Raw genomic sequence first — 17,790 nt, 5'->3', positions numbered from 1 at the left:
CCTGGTACAGCAGTGGCATATGTACAGGAAATGGCACGTATGACAAGTACTGAAATCGCACCCCTGTCCAACCATCTGACATCCTTCCTTTAGATGACTTTAGCATAATATCAGCTCAAAAATACAAGTCTAGTTCATTAATCTTTTAACTAACACATTACAGCGCTTGAGGAAGGATGTTTCATTAACTACGCAAAGGCATTTGACTGTGTGGATCATAACAAATTATGGATAACCTTGAGAAGAATGGGAATTCCAGAACACTTAATTGTGCTCATGAGAAACCTGTAGGCAGACCAAGAGGCAGTCGTTCAAACAGAACAAGGGGATACTGTGCGGTTGTCAGGAAAGGTATGTGTCAGGGATGTATCCTTTCACCACACTTATTCAATCTGTATGCTGAGCAAATAATCCGAGAAGCTGGACTATATGAAGAAGAACTGGGCATCAGGATTGCAGGAAGAACTCATTAACAGTCTATGATATGCAGATGACACAACCTTGCTTGCTGAAAGGGAAGAGAACTTGAAGCACTTACTGATGAAGATCAAAGACTTTGTTAAAAAGCAAAGATGTCCCCTTGAGGACTAAGGTGGGCCTGACCCAAGCAGTGGTATTTTCAATCACCTCATATGCACGTGAAAGCTGGACAATGAATAAGGAAGATCGCAGAAGAATTATGCATTTGACCCATGGTGTCGGTGAAAAATACTGAATATACCATGAACTGCCAGAAGAATGAACAAATCTGTCTTGGAAGAAGTCCAACCAGAATGCTCCTTAGAAGCCAGGATGGCAAGATTTCATCTCGCGTACTTTGGGCATGTTATCAGGAGGGATCAGTCCCTGGAGAAGGACATCATGTTCGGTGAAGTAGAGGGTCAGTGAAAAAGAGGAAGACCCTCAACGAGATGGATTGACCCAGTGGCTGCAACAATGGGCTCAAACATAGCAATGATTGTGGGGATGGTGCAGGACTGGGCAGTGTTTTGTTCTGTTGTACACAGGGTAACTGTGTCGGAACCGACCTGATGGCACCTAACAACAGCTCTTGTTTTTGAAGTTGCAGATGTAGAAATTCAGAGATTTAATTATCAGTATCATAATGAGAGTAGTACCTTGGTGTCTTAGCTCTGCCACTTACTATATACTTGACAAGTTATTTTTCTACATCTCAGTTTCATCACCTGTAAAGTGGGAATTCATAAGGGTGAGGATACGGTTGGCAGGTTTAGCAAAAACAAAACAAAAGTGACAGGAAGTGTATCTCACATGGGGCATTTTTTATACTAAAAAGTTATTCAATGTATATTTGAAATACTTTTAACTGGGTGTCCTGTATTTTATCTGACAATCCTATGTGAGGATTATGGTTGATGGCACAGTAGTTAAAGCTCTGAGTGCTAACCGAAAGGTCGGTGGTTCAAACCCACCGGTCGCTCCGTGAGAGAAAAGACATGGCAGTTTGCTTCCATAAAGATTACAGCCTTGGAAACCCTAGGGGGAAGTTCTACTCTGTCCTGTAGGGTCACCGACGGGACAGCAACGGGTTTATGGGTAATGCATGTAAACGGCTTAGCACAGACCTTAGCACTGGGTGAATATTCAAAAAATATGACATTTATTGAACTTTGGATGAGTCCAAAATCCATTTGTTTCCCACCACAAACACACTGAGTTCAGTTTCCCCACTCAAATGAGGGGAATAATACTTTAAGTTAATATTAACGCAATACAGTTCATAAAACGCGTTCAAAGCCTTTGGGAAACCTGGAGAAGCTAGGGCTATGGGGGGGTCAGAGGATAACTCTTACCTCTCCAGGGCCGTCGCTGCAGCCCCAGTACTGGCACAGTGCGCAGACCTGCCGGGACGGCCACCCTGGCCCCGCCCCGCGCCATCCCGACCACTCAGCGGCCGCGTCGCGCCTCCGCCGCACTCCTATAGGTCCATCCCGGGACGGGCGAGGCCTTTCCATTTTCCCGCCTTCCCTAGCCCCTTCACACCCCGAAACCCGCACTAGCCCACAACGTCTCCACCCTGCCTTCCGTGCGAGCCCCGCCCTTCCGGACACCGCATCCCCGCATCCGCTGATCAGGGCAGCCGGCCAGGTCGGGACCCGTCCCTTCGGTAGAAGATGGGAGGAGACCAGCAGGGGTGGGCCGAGCCCCCTTCCCGAGGGGTCGCGGGAGGCGGGGATGGGAGGGAGGGGCGGGGACGGGAGGGAGGGGCGGGGCTAATTGCCCAGGCGCCGCGTTGCCATGGCAGTGGGGGAGGGCGGAGGGAGGGGGAGGAAGAGAGCCGGAGGGGGATGTGGTACTGCCGCGGCCGCCACCGCAGCTGCCGCTGCCTGCTTGTTGCCGCGTCTTCCCGGAGGCGGCTGCTGGAAGCCGCAGGGAGCAGCTGCGGGGCTCTGCCATATTGTGTCTTCCCCTGCCCGTCCCTTGCCTTCCCCCTGCGGTGGCCGAGCTGACGGTGAGTCCCGGGCGAGCGGCGCCTTCTCCGGCCGGCGCCACTCGGCGGCCGCGCTCCCCGCCCTGGCCCGCGGCGCCGCTCCCGGGCGCTGAGGCAGCGCGTGCGGCCAGCGCCGGGCGTGGGGCTCGGAGGCAGCTGTCCCGTGACGCGCCCGGACATTTTTGTTCTGTGAGGAATCGGCGCCGGCGCGGGGGTCTGCCCTGCGCGTGGCTCGGGTCGTGTGTGGGCTCCTGGGGGTGTCGAACTGAGGGGAGTGTGGCCCCATGAGGAGTTAGGAGTTTCCTGAGAGGTAATGATCAGCCGGGAGGGGGTGTCGTACGGCGGAAACCTCGGCGAAGGGTGCCGGCTCCCCAGGAGGACTCTGAGGTGGCCCCGAGGAAGACTAGGGCGCGAGTCGGGGAAGGGGGATCCGCTGTTAGGGGCAGTACCCGCGGCCCACGCTAGTCTTTGCAACACCCCCACCCCGGACTGGAAGTGGAGCGCGACGTGCCGGGGGTGGGGTCCTCGTCCGGCCCCAGGCGGGACTGGCCGGGCCGGGCCAAGTAGTACCGGGGAGGCGCGGGGCGCGGCTGGGAGTGAACTTCGGGCTGTGGGGCCGCCGGGCGTTGGGGTGGGCAGCGGCGGGGTCCGGATGGGGGTGGCCGTCCCCGGCCCTTCACGCCCCTCCTCCAGCGGGCGTCCTGGGCCCCTCGGAGGGTGGCTGTCGTGGTGGGTGGGGAGTTAGTGTTTCAGCGGTGCAATATGGACACTTCCTGTTTGCTGCCTTCTTTGGGCCCGCGGTTACCTCTGCCCTTCAGACTTCGTTTGCCTGGCAAGGTGAGAGGTGGGCTGTGGGAGGGAGGTAGAAGGAGGTCGTCAGGACGTGTGTGAGGCTCTTCTGCCTTCCGAGTTCGCCCCACTGCAGCAGCAGATTGTCCGGAACCCAAGAGGCCGGTGGGAGTTAGAGGAAAAGCGGCCCAAGTGCACAGTGCTCTCTGCCCCACTTTAACTCCACCCCTTTGCCAAAACGCCTCTCTTCCTCCGCAGCGCACGGGAGTTCGGATATAATTCTAATTTAGTCTTGAGATCTTCTTGGTTTTGATTTTTACTTTAAAGTGTCTTTAAAGCAGCTCCTGTAGTTCATTTTTTCCTTACAGGGGGGAGAAAAGTCTTAGCGTGTAAAGAAATGACACAGACTTTCATTCTTCTACCCCGAATCCGAGGTTAACGGGAGGAGGGCGGTTATTTAGTTCCTGGTTAGTTTTGTGCTGTTTCTCCGATCTCCCTTCTGATTGTGACAGCCACGTGGTCGGTTGAGTGCAATCCAGTGCTTTACCGGCTCTGGGATCTGGGGCTTCCGTGGTACCCTGGGGCTTTGTAAGCGAGCTGTAGCTTTGAATCCCCGTTTATTTTGGTGCTTCTGAGATGGGGAAGTGAAAAAATCTGAACCGTTTACACTCAGTGTATCCCTGTTCCATCTTAATCTTAATCTGTCTCTTTGCAGTTATGCTAAGGTATGTTATTGGCATTTTTGCCTTCCTCTGCCGTTTTGATGATTAATCTTTAAAATCTCAGCAGTATTAGGCACCATCAGTCAGGTACTAGGCCCATGGGTCTGGGGAATAGAATAATACATTATGGAGTTTCCCATCCCTGGAAAACAATCATTTGAATTTCAGAATCATCCATGACAGAGGTTCGAGTGTAATCAGAAATAATCACATTCTGGAGGATTTCTTAGTGGTAGTTTTATAAAAATCTCAATTATTTTTACATACAAATTGTGACCTGAAAAGATATATATTACCAATGAAATGCTTTTTAAGGGATGAAATAAATACTCCGTTGATTTGTGTATGTGCACTTTCTTAAGCTTTTCTTGGAAAAATAGTAATACACCAGTAGTTAATATGAATGTTAACATGAATAGATTTCAGTTAAGGGAATAAATTTACTTTTTAGTATATAGTACGATAAAAGGTGAAAGAGTTGAAGATAAGATTTAAAAAAAAACCTAAACTTTTGGGGAGTTTGGAAAACTTTAAAATTTAAATCCAATCCTTGTGCCTGCTTTGGTGGATATGAATTCTTTCTGTAATGTGTTTTTGTTTGAATCAGTTTTATCTGAAGAATGCTAAACCACAGGAAACATTTAGAAGGTGTGAAAGAGTTGTGTAGAGAATTTAAGTTATAGCAGCATCATTTATAGAATTTTATAATTACACCATAACAACGGTACTCAATTAATAGATTAAAATATTGGAGAGGTACTCTAGGCTTCAGTGCAGAAAAGATAATACAATTAAGAAATGAGTGTGTGCATTGACCACTGGGAGCAATGCTTAGTTGAGAAAGGAAAGTAAATGAGGTGATGAAACACTTATTAAAGCAGGAAGCACTAACAACATGCTGGAGAATATGCTGGAGCATTATTAGTTCTGAGATCCAACTATTAAAATAAACCTTTAAAAAGTGTTGCCCTTAGTGTTTTAACTTCTCTGTGTGAATTTTTTAATGTCCTTTTGTTTGCTTTTAGGTTGTCATTTTAGTAACTGGGTCTTGCATAAATAAATGCAAAAAGGTCCTCAAAAATAGTTTTGAGCGCCCAATGCTTTGCTGATTTCTTAAGGAAGAAAAAGAGGTCTTAAGATATGATCACTTTCCTTAGGTTGGAGAGACAGGATTTAACGTATAAAAAAAGATTTTACAATCTGAGAGGACGTATTTAGGAGTTAAATTGTATGATGCAGGCAGGTGCTGTAAGAATTGAAAGGGAAACTTTAGAGGGTTTGAGTAGATGGGGGCGCTCCTTGGAGAAAATAAGGCCCTTGCTTTCAAAAGTCTCACGTTCACATTACTCCCATTAGATTACATTTCCTGAAGATGATAGCACTCTAATGACCAAAACCCCTTGTATCAAACATGAATACAGTAAGTCCCCAGGTTACGAACAGCAGTCTTATGGACAACTCTGTACTTGCCCTTTAATGTTATGTAAATTTCGGGGCTTCCAACTAGTTAGTTCCAGTTGGAACCCATGCTGAGAATTTGCATTTCTAACAAGTTCCTAGGTGATGCTAATACTGCTGGTTAGGGACCAATTCTGAGAACCACTAGTAGAGCAGTGGTTTTCAAAGTTTAGTATACATAAGAATCACCTGAGGATCTCATTAAAATGTGGATTCTGATTCAGTATATCTGGGGGTAGAAATGCAAATTCTCAGCAGGGGTTCGAACTAGACTGCACCGGTTCCAACAACAACAGCAAAAAACCCCAAACTCCTTACCATCGAGTAAATTCTGACTCATAGCAGCTCATAGACAGAGTAGAACTGCCCCATAGGTTTCCAAGGCTGTAAATCTTTACGGAAGCAGACTGCCACATCTTTCTCTCATGGAACAGCTGGTGTGTTCAAACTGCTTGCCTTTTGGTTAGCAGCCAAGCACTTAACCACTGTATCACCAGGGCCCCTTGAGCTGGTTTGAAGCCCTGTTAAATTTGCCCTCACTTTGAAATGATTGAACCAACCCCTGCTCACAACATATTCTTCATCACAATCACATTCGCTTGTTGCACTTGCGGCTTTTAAATTATTGAATATTGAAAAGGCTTTGAGCCTTTTTTTTGCACTAAAGTAAGGCTAAATGAGAACCATACAAACTTGTTCCAACTTACAACTTAAAGACACTTTGGAACGGATCTCGTTCATAACTGGAGAGTACCTGTACCAAACGTCTTCTCAAGACCTTTTAAACTTTGGCCCCAGCCTTCTCCCGTTTTATCTTCCCAATAACCTACAGGAATTGTTCATTATTCACTACCTCAGCCTGTTATTACAATTTTACTTCTTTTTTTTTTAACCTTTGCTGCTGTAACATTTTTCTGTTGGAAATGCACCTGCACACATCCTCATAACTACTGATGATTGGCTCAAGCTAGAGGCCTGGCTGAAATTTTGATTGCCCTGAGAAGTCTTAGAATCATAGAATTTTAGAGTTTCCTTCATCTCTGCAACTGAAAGTTCTTTCCCTTCTCTAAACCTGTTGCTGTCCACTCGATTCTGATTCATAGTGATCCTGTAGGACAGAGTAGAACTGCCTCATAGGGTTTCCAGGGAGTGGCTGGTGGATTCGAACTGCTGACCTTTTGGTTAACAGCCGAATGCTTAACCCCTGTGCCACCAGGGCTCCTTCCCTTCTTTAATAGCATGTAGTTCTTTTGAGCTGTAGCACTCTATATGGCCTTGTTTTCATTTAATATTTTTTGAGCCTGTACCATGTGCCAGACATTGTTATAGGAACCGAGGATATAACTTTGAACAAGACAAATATTCCCATGTTCTTTGTTAGTTATCTTTTTAGGTTTTATCACCACAACCAGATTATAAGGTCAAAGGAGTCTTATTTTCTCAGACATCTGTTATATGCTTAGTGAATATTTGATTATTTTCTGAATAAAGAAAAGGCAGGACTTCTAGTAGAGGTGAAGAGATGGATGGAAAGGTCTTTCTTTATAAGTGAAGGGAACAATACAAAATAACAACCAACTGTGGATGGTCTTGAAAACATTGCTTCTGAATTTAAACATGGTTTAGTACAAAAGAAAGATGGTATTTGAACTGAAGAATGATATGATAAAAATCCTTATTTGGGGAGGGTTCATTTGACCACAGTGTACAGGACTGATTATTAACTGTGGGAATGGAGAGGAATGAGGAGGAGAGCAATGTATTAAAGGAAAAAATCAATAATTAAGAGAGAGCTTTGGGAAGAGAACATTATCAAGAAACACAAGTTTATTTAGCTGAGTGTGAAGTGAGTGGGAGATAGCAGAGTGAATATAACTTGTAATGACTGGAAATGGAGATGTGGGGTTATCCCTTCATACAGAGGTGACTGTGTTGCAAATTTTTGTCATAGAGGTAACAGTTGAAGTGTTGAGGACTAAGGAAGATGCAGGGGGTATTTGCTTTGGTTATATGTGACTTCATAATTAATACTATAGACTTGTACAATGCCTATGGTACTATTTTATTAATAACTTTATTTTTCACTATATAAGAATGCTATCCCTGTCTTACCATCACATGTAAAGGGACCAAAATAATGTTTATCATTGTTCACTTTTAAGAGGTTTTGATTCATGCATTCCTTATTTCTCTTAATCTAATTTCTAAAACTTAAGGAAACGTTATATTTTAGAATAGCTTTACGTTTACAGAACAGTTGCAAGATAGTACAAAGAGTTTCCTTATACCCCTCACTCAGTTTCCTCTGTTGTTAACTTCTTACATTATGTACTATGGTACATTTGTCACAATTAAGGAAACAAAATTGCCATATAACTATTAGGTAAACTAAACATTTTATTCAGATTTCACTAATTTTTCTCTAATGTCCTTTTTCTGTTCCAAAATTTCCAGTATCTCAGATTTCCCGTGTTTTTGATGGCCATGACAGTTTTGAGGTATACTACTGAGGAATTTTGTACAGTGCTTCTCAACTGGGATTTGTCTGATGTTTATCTCATGATTAGAATGGTGTTACGGGTTTTAGGGAGGAAGACAACCCAGATAAAGTGCCATTCTCTTCACATTATATCAAGGGTGTATGCTAACAATGTGACTTGCCATTGTTGATATTAGACTTGATCACCTGGTGGAGGTTGTGTTTGCAGTGGTTCTCCCCTGTAGATTTACTCACACCTCCCCACTTCCATATTCTTTGGAAGCAAGTCACTAAGCACAGCCCATGCCGAAGGCCTTAATTTAATTTTGATTCATGTATCCTTTATTTCCCTCAACCAAATTTTTTCACCAGAAATAAACATTTAAACTTGGTAGATATTCATTGAACAACCACTGTATTTAGATGCTAAGGCATGAGAAAGAGAGTCATCATTCCTCCTCTTCTGGAGTGTGTCTGATTTAATGTACCCCTCACCTGTACAGATCTTCATTTCATTGACAGTTATAAACACAAAATTACTGGAAATCTGAAAAGGCTGAATAAAGCTCTTTACTTAAGGAGCCATATAGATGTTATTATCATAAGGGTTAGATATATGCCACATAAAAACAACCATCTTTTTGCTGCTCACGCAGATAATGAAAAATTACTTTGATTCTCCCCAAGCAGATGTATTACTGTTAATGTACCAGGATGGTTTAATTAGCATGAATTATCTTTGTACCTTATAAAGTTTGCAGGTAGTATAAGAAAATTCTTGGAAAAGGTAGGTGTAAACTTAAGAAAATAAAAGCTTCTTGATAGTGTTTTCATAGGTATTGGTGCTTCTGCCACTCAGGAGCTTCCTTTTCTTAGAAATGGCTTGGAAACTGTGTTGGAGAAAGAACAGGGACCCTGGACTCTCTTAATGAGAGCCCATGATTATTTATGGAAGAAAAAATGAGGTTAAAGGAAATAAAAAACATAAATCATATTTTTGAAAGTGATGATATAAACCTTTTTTTGGAGGGAGGTCACTTTATAATTAATAGAAGACTGATGGCATTCTAACATTGGGAACGTTATTAATAAAATAATACCAGTTGTATTGGAGAGTAAGATTTGATTAACCAAAGATTTGTTGAATGAGGATTCCAGTTAATTTTTTCTAGTTAACTAGGTTAACTACAAAACACACTTAGTTTGAACTGTTATTGAAAATCTTAATAAAATATATTATTAATACACTTCACATTGTACAGCCCACTGGACATAATTTAATATTTAGATTAGAATTTTGCAGTGAGATTGGGTTAGTGTAGTTATTTTGAGTTTTAGACATAATGTTGGAGGTAGAGAATTGAGTAAATTGATAAACTTACATCTTTGTGGTTTATTTCTTTATCCTGATTGAGGAAATAAAAAAAAGAGGAAGAAATGTCTTATAAATTAAGATTTTACTGTTTTGCCTGTGCCATGCGCAAATTAAGAGCTCGGCTGCTAACCAAAAGGTCAGCAGTTTGACCACCAGCCGTTCCTTAGAAATCCTGTGGGGCAGTTCTACTCTGTCCTATAAGGTCATTGTGAGTCAGAATCGACTCAACAGCAGTGAGGTTTTTTGGTTTTTTTCGGTATGCTTTTGACCAACCCCCCTTACCTTAAAAGCTCAGCTCAAATGCTGCCTCCTAATCTGATTGAAAAACATTTGTTAATAATCAAAGCAACAATTGCTACCTTTTGTTAAGTGTCTACTATGTACTGGCACAGGACTATACTCTAGACACATGAGTGTATAATTTAATTCCCAGATAATAAAACCCTGTATGCGGTGTTTTATTCCCATAGATAAACAGATTCTGGGAAATTATGTAAATGCACTGTTGAATATTTGAACCCAAGTCTGTCAGACTTCAAAATCCATATTGTTTGTACTATAACCTAGGTTCTTCTTAAAAAATCGTATTTACCAGGACGAAATGTGTACATCTTGCCTTATTCTCTGGAAAGAATAGGGAAAAATACAAGGTAGGGAGAGGAAAGTAATATTTATAGAGCACCTATTATGTGGCAGGAATGCTACTATTTACAGATATAGTGAGTTAAGTAAGTGGTGTTATTCCCTGAGACTCAAGAAGTTTAAGTCATTTGTCAAAGATTACATATGTAAGTTGGTAGCTGATGGATATGCTTGACTTCAAAGCCTTACTTTTTCACTTTTCTAGTGCAGCACCCTGCTATGTTTATTCATTCATTTAAACATTTGCTTCCTAAATATGATGGTCTGTGCTAGACACTGGTTACACAAAAATGAATGTATTGCTTTTTGTCTAAAAGGATCCATCTTCTAGTATTTTTTCAAATGGGTGATAAAAATTGACGTAGTAAATTGTGACTAGCATTTCTTAAAAGAAAAAAAAAATTCAGTGCATAGTACATGGTAAGTGTGAAAGAATTATTTCATGAAACTTTCAGGTATGTGTATGTGTCGTGAGTCTTTATGAAAAATGTATTTCTTATTGTGGGATAGCGTCAAAAATTTGAAAACTCCTTGTCTTGGGCTGGATTCTCTAGAGAAGCAAAACCAGTGAAGCATATATATATAAAGACAGAGAGAGATTGACTTATCTCAAGGAAATGGCTCATGTCTCATGTGGTTGTAGAGGCTGGCAAGTCCCAAGTTCTTGGGTTACACATCAGGCTGGAGGCTTCTCCTGACTCTACGTAGCTTCAGGGGCTGACAAACTCAAGTCTGGCGGATTAGATGGCAGGCTGCTGGCTTATGGGCTGCGGTGGCTGATGAATCCCAAGTTTGGAAGGTAAGTTGGCAGGCCGCTGGCTCACAGGCTGCTGAGGCTGATGAATCCCAAGATCAGCAGTCAGTATGGCAGGCAAGTGGCTCAAGTCCTAAGAACTGGAGGTTGGATGATGACAAAGAGCTGAATGCAGGATCCAGAGCAGGCAAGCGAGCTTCACCAGAACATCCATATATATATATATTGGATGCAGGCCACACCCCTGAGGAAACTTCCCTTACAACTGATTGGCTGTTCACATCAGATCACATCATGGAGGATGACTACATCATTACATAACTGCCAAACTACATCATTATGTAACTGCCAAACCACTGAGAATCATGGCCCAACCAAGTTGACACACAACCTTAATCATCACACCACTGGTCTAGTGGCAGAGATGGAAAGGTAAACAAATGAATAATCCTGAATAGCAAGGAATTTCTATAATGGAAAGGTCAACACATGGGGTCACTATGAGTTGGAATCAACTCAATGGCAAATGGTTTTTGTTTTTTATTTTTATAGGATGCTAAGAGCTACGGCTGTTAACCAAAAGGTTGGCGGTTCGAATCAACCAGGTGCTCCTTGGAAACCCTATGGGGCAGTTCTGCTCTGTCCTTTAGGGTCACTATGAGTCGGAATCAACTCAGTGGCAACAGGTTTGGTTTTTTGGTTTTAAGGAAGCACTATGGAGAAAGCAAATAATTCAAGGAAGTCTCCCAGGAGATGTGACTCTGAGCAGTCTTAAAGCATCTTAAAGCATTGAGTAGAGAGTCCATGAAGGAATGATCATAGTATATCCAGGAAGTTTGGGGGTAGTGTGAAATGTAGCAAACAGGAACCAGATGTTTTAGGGAGCTTGTGGGTCACCATACCAAAGATTTTAGGTTTTATTACTGAGTCTGTGATTCTGGAGTTTCATGGTGTTCTCTTGCTAAAGAGCAAATACATTTATGTATTTGACTCCATCGTACAATCTAGAAACAATTTTAGGAATAGAAAATTTGAGCATATAACATACGTGCAGTATAAAATGATGATTACAAGCATAACTATTTATAAAAACAATCATAACCAAAAATAGTTGTTTTGAGGTGACTATCGAATATTCTTTTCTACTTTTTTTGTGTTATCTGTTGCCTATTGCTAGCAGACTAAAGTTTTAAGAAAACTTTATGAGAGAAAAAGTTGTCGATTAACTTTTTCCCTGAATTATGAAGACCACCATCCAATTTTGATGATACCTAGGTACCAGCTGTTGGAACAAAAGTATTAGAACTAGATTTTGTAACCTTCACCTACAGCTTTGTTTTGTTTGGCTTATAATAATTATTTGCTAATATCTAAATATTCGTACGTTACACACAAAAACCTAGAGTTTGTCATCACTTGAAAATTTGAATATTGTGGCAACATTAGTTTCATGTTCCCGAATGGTCATAATTGGCTAAAGCTTATTAGCTGCTCTCTCCCTTTTATGCAAGGCAGTCCCTGTCCTCCATTGTCTTACACCAGCTCGGCTTCATTCAGTTGCTACTTACCTGGCTGGCCCTTGTAGGCATTTGAATTGCCTCCTTTGTGCAATACTTTGTGAAGTGTTTTGAAAAGGGGATTTTGATTTTTGAAAGATCATTCTGCTAGTATTAGGGAGTATAGATTGAAGGAATATGAGAAGGGCCTGGTTAGAATGTTAGTACTATACAGCAGCAGGTGAGATGCCCTTTTCCTTTGAACCTATGGTACTTTGTACCTTTCTCAAAGCACTTACTATATACAAGTTTTCTATTATAGTTATATGTGTTTCTTATCTGTTCAACGGAATTGTAAGTACCCCATACATAATATGTGCTGGAGAAGTACTTGTTGAATTTAATTGTATTTATTCTAAGACTCAGTAAATGTCAAATACTTTTTAAACATGTGTTACACGTGAGAACCAGAACAGGTTGTTACCATGTAATAAGACAGTACTGATTTTTTAATTCATTGTCCTGTTTGCCAAACACCAGAAAGAAACAGTGTTGTAGAAAATTGTTCCGTGGTTTGCCGTGTAATTTCATTATGTTGTTTTGAAGATTATTCCAAAAGCTTTTTATTAACCTATTTTCTACTGATACCTAGAAGTAGTTTTCGAATTATATCAGCTGCAATTTTTTATTTTCCAAAATTTCTTTTTTATCGTTTTTATTATAAAACATATATGTAGAAAGCCACACCAAACATATGTATAAATTATAAGGCCAACACCCTTTAACCATCTTCCAGGTTAAGGAATAGAATTTTGCTGGTCACCTTAGGAGCCCTTCCATGTGCCCCTTCCTAATCACAACCCCCTTCAAGTCTCCAGGTTTTCCCTCTATCTGTTTCATTTCCCTATAATTTATCTATTCAAGAATTCTGGGCGTTTTGACTTGTAGCGTTTCGCATAGTCTGGATTTTGCTCACTGCATACTCATAGAGCAGTTCAGCATGTGCCTCTGTCCTTTGCATTTCCTGCAAATTGGCAGTTGGATCCAGAGGAGTGACCAGACCTAGAGTTTAATTCCATTTCAAGACTATAGTTGGTGGGTTTTTTGTTTTGTTTTCATTGTCTGCATCAGGAGGCACATAGTGTCTTGTTTTTGCTCTCTTTTGATGTTTGCAGCCTTTAATGCTCAATGCCTAGATCCATTAATCCACTACAGGTTGCAAAATGGTGAGGTTTTTTTTTTTTCTCGCAGTTCCATAATTTTGTTTTTATTTATCTGTTGGAATAATTTCATGAGAATAGAATTTTATAGAATAATTTTCTGTCATCTACTATTTGGTTACTCAGTGGTACAGATCATGTAGGAAAGGCAAATTATTGCTTGATTCTTGGCTTTTATTGAGCCAATTTTCAAGATAATGAATTGGTTGCTTGCATTCCTCAGAAAGTGAGGCTTTTTTTTTTTTTTAATCCTTATTAATTTATGAGTTTCAATCCATCGCCATGTGTTCAGTGAAACGTTATTTATTTTTTGTATATTCTGTCTTCATTCTCCTATCATTTAAAAAAGTAGAGTACTATTAGTACATTGCCAGATCATATGGCCACTGTTGTTGTTGTTGTTGTTGTTGTTAGGTGCCACCGAGTCTTTTCCGAGTCATATGTACAACAGAACAAAACGCTTCTCAGTCCTGCACCATCCTCACAATTGTTGCCACTTTTGAGCCCATTGTTGCAGCCACTGTGTCAGTCCCTCTCCTTGAAGGTCTTCCTCTTTTTTGCTGACCCTGTACTTTACCAAGCGTGATAGCCTTTTCCAGGGACTGGTCCCTCCTAGTAACATGTCCAAAGTATGTGAGACGAAGTGTCACCATCCTTGCTTCTAAGGAGCATTCTGGCTCTATTTATTTCAGGGTAGATTTGTTCGTTCTTTCTGGCAGTCCATGGTATATTCAGTATTCTTCACCAACACCTTAATTCAAAGGCATCGATTTTCCTTAAAAAAATAAAAAATAAAACCTGTTGCTGTCGAGTCATTTTGGACTCATAGTGACCCCAGTTTTCCTTAGGTCTTCCTTATTCTGTGTCCAGCTTTCACATGCATATGAGGCAATTGAAAACACCATGCATACCCTAGTCCTCAAGGTGACATCTTTACTTTTCAACACGTGAAAGAGGTCTTTTGCAGCAGATCTGCCCAATGTAATACGTCGTTGATTTCTTGACTGCTGCTTCCATGGGCGTTGATTGTGGATCCAAGTAAAATGAAATCCTTGACAACTTCAGTCTTTTCTCCATTTATCATGATGTTGCTTATTGGTCTAGTTGTGAGGATTTTTGTTTTCTTTATGTTGAGGTGTAATCTATACTGAAGGCTATAGCCTTTCATCTTCATCAGTAAGTGCTTCAAGTTCTCTTCACTTTCAGCAATGGATTGAATAAATACGGTGAAAGGATTACAACCCTGACAGATACCTTTCCTGATTTTAAACCATGCGGTTCTGCCGCTGCCAGTTCTCTGCTGCTGCTGGTCCTCTATCCAGTCACAGTTTCAAAACTGCTTCCACATTTTAGGTATCTGTTAGAGCAGCACCCCACTCTCTCATTACCAAATTCTGTTTTAGTTATCTAGTGCTGCTTTAACAGAAATACCACAGATGGATGGCTTAATCAAACAGAAGTTTATTCTCTCACGGTCTAGTAGGCTAGAAGTCCAAATTCAGGGTGTCACCTCCAGGGGAAGGCTTTCTCTGTCAGCTCCGGAGGAAGGTTCTTGTCATCAGTCTTCCCCTGGACTAGGAGCTTCTCTGCGCAGGAACCCTGGGTCCAAAGGACACGCTCTGCTCCCAGCACTGCTTTTTTGATGGTATCAGGTCCACATTCTCCGTTTGCTTGCCTTTCCTTTTATCTCTTGTGAGATAAAAGGTGGTGCAGGCCACACTCCAGGGAAACTCCTTTTGCGTTGGATCAGGGACTTAGTGAGGGTGTTACAATCCTACCCTAATCCTCTTTAACATAAAGTTACAATCACAAAATAGAGAACCACACAATATTGGGAATTATTGACATATTTTGGGGGGACACAATTCATGATGGTAGGTATATATAGATATATGTATATTTCATGTCATATCGTTTTCTTAAGATCAGTTTGATCTGTTTTGCAAGTATCTCTTTCTGGCATGCTTTCATTGTCTGTAGGGGTATCATTTTACCCTGTTTCTTTTTTCTTGTTACAGCTTTGTATGGGATTCAACCTTAATACTTCTACTCATTTTGTATGTGAAACTAGTTTCGTAAACTTGCAGAAAGAGACTTGGTTTAGATAGGCGTTCTAACATCATGCTGCTCCCCTCCCACCTCCTTTTTTTTTTAAACTATGTGTTTGTATCATTAACAAATATGGTGGATGGTGTTCTGAGATTTCCTGACTGTTAGGCTCTGGCACTTCTATCTGGACCTTGTTTTTACTTCATCTTGTCTGTCCCTATCCTACCCAGTTTTGTTTCCTCTCTCAGAAGTTGCTCCTAAGTGTGGAGCTTTGTCTTGGAAGGGAGCCCACAATATCAGTTTCAAGAGTTCAAAAGGAGTAGACTGCTCCAGGCATAAAGACCTTACTGTGGACCCGTTATACTAACCTGCTATTTGGAGTAGACACCCCCTTTTCCCCAGTTTCAGCTTCTGTTCACAAATTGTCTCTCAGTGCTTTCCAGTGAAGACCTGCCGGCTATTTTGTACTTCTGTTCTCAAGTCTCAGACAACTCATTGCCTCCTTCTGCTTTTTCTCACTTAGACACTGATAAAAAACAAGTCTTGTGGCTGTTGGTGGTTTGTCTTCAATTCTTTGTATTTGGAGGTTTGTGGGGAGACTTTATCAAATAGCTTCGTTGTAAATATTATCCCTGGGTTTTTGAGTTTACTTTCTAGTTGCTCTGTTTGTATGTGGGGATTCACAAGGAATAAAAAATTGATGCTGCCACCACAGCTGCTATCTTATCAGAATCCTCTTTAGGGTAATTTTAATTTGGGAACTGATCATATCTTTTTTTCTTAAAATCTTGGCAAAGCCTTAAGCTTTCATTTCTTTTAATATTATTATAACTTTATTCTGCCCACTGATTTTACATGTCAAAAAGCTCTGACCCTGTTGTTTTGCCCTAATTGTTTTCTTCTTAGTAGAGAGAGCATTTAAGAATCTATTAAAGGTCCTTTGGGAAACATGTGAAAGGGTCATGGGATTGTCATTCTGTTGCAAATACATATGAGTGTTAGTGCTTTGAAATCTAATGCTCTAGCTCTTTCCAGTATTTAAAAGTTTGTCTGCATTTTTGTGTACAACTAGGGCCATTCTTAAGTTTTGGAGAAGAAGTTGTGTTTAATAGCTTAATACTGATTGGTTAGGCTTTTGGAAACACATTTGTTGATTTACCTTTATTTAAAGGTAATAATTCAGAAGTATGGATGAAATACAGGCACGCTTTGTTTTATTGCACTTTTGCAGATATTGTATTTTTTACAAATTGAAGGTTTGTGGCAACCCTGCATTGAGCAAGTCTGTCGGCACCGTTTTTCCAACATGTGCTTACTTTGTGTCTCTCCGTCACATTTTGGTAATTCTTGCAGTATTTCACACTTTTTCATTATTGTTATATCTGTTATGGTGATCTGTGATCAGTGACCTTTGATGTTACACTATTGTAGTTGTTTTGAGGTGCTGCAAACTGCGCTCATATAGGACGGCAAACTTAATTGATAAATGTGTGTGTTCTGACTGCTCCACCGCGTGGCCTTTTCCCTGTCTCTCTCCCTCTCCTCGGGCCTCCTTGTTCCCTGAGACACGACAATATTGAAATCAGGCCAGTTAATAACCCTGCAAAGTCTTCTAAGTGTTCAAGTGAGAGGAAGAGTTGCACATCTCTCACTTTAAATCAAAAGTTAGAAATGATCAAGCTTAGTGAGGAAGGCATGTCAAAAGCTGAGACAGGCTGAAAGCTAGGCCTTTTGTGCCAGACAGTTAGCCAGGTTGTGAATGCAAAGGAAAAGTTCTTGAAGAAAATTAAAAGTGCTACTCCCGTGAACACTTGAATGATAAAGTGAAGTAGCTTTATTGCTGATGTAAAGAAAGTTTTGGTGGTCTGAATAGAAGATCAGACTAGTCACAACATTCCATTAAGCCAAAGCCTAATCCAGAGCAAGGCCCTAACTCTCTTCAATTCGAGGAAGCTGCAGAAGAAAAGTTTGAAGCTAACAGAGGTTGGTTCATGAGGTTTAAGGAAAGAAGTGCAAAGTGAAGCAGCAAGTGCTGATGTAGAAGCTGTAGCAAGTTATCCGGAAGATCTTGCTAAGATAATTGATGAAGGTGGCTACACTAAACAACAGATTTTTCAGTGTAGAAGCAACAGCCTTATATTGGAAGAAGATGCCATCTAGGACTTTGATAGCTAGAGAGGAGAAGTCAATGCCTGGCTTCAAAGCTTCAAAGGACAGGTTGACTCTCTTTTTAGGGGTTAATGCAGCTAGCTGCTGCCTTTAAGTTGAAGCCAATGCTCATTTACCATTCCAAAAATCCTAGGACCCTTAAGAATTATGCTAAGTCTACTCTGTCTGTGTTCTTTAAATAGAAC

The 17,790-nt window shown here is 41.2% G+C and overlaps 1 protein-coding gene across 3 annotated transcripts in view; it reads left to right on the top strand.

The window, feature by feature from the left end:
• The first annotated feature begins 2,033 nt into the window (after positions 1-2,033).
• FOXN2 (forkhead box N2) overlaps positions 2,034-17,790 on the top strand; it is a 56,428-nt gene continuing 40,671 nt past the window's right edge. The window contains exon 1 of one of the 3 annotated variants that reach the window (XM_023735370.1): positions 2,034-2,109. The gene's annotated coding sequence lies outside the window, so the exon portion shown is untranslated. Of the gene's footprint in view, positions 2,110-2,317; positions 2,474-3,192; positions 3,290-17,790 lie in introns of those variants that run through there. The other 2 variants (XM_004369480.2, XM_023735371.1) reach the window with 2 other exon arrangements.

This window comes from Trichechus manatus, unplaced genomic scaffold, assembly GCF_000243295.1.
Source record: "Trichechus manatus latirostris isolate Lorelei unplaced genomic scaffold, TriManLat1.0 scaffold00005, whole genome shotgun sequence".
Taxonomy (NCBI): Eukaryota; Metazoa; Chordata; class Mammalia; order Sirenia; family Trichechidae; genus Trichechus; species Trichechus manatus.
The sequence above is the reverse complement of the archived record's forward strand: the minus strand, read 5'-3'. Positions and strand labels throughout refer to the sequence as shown.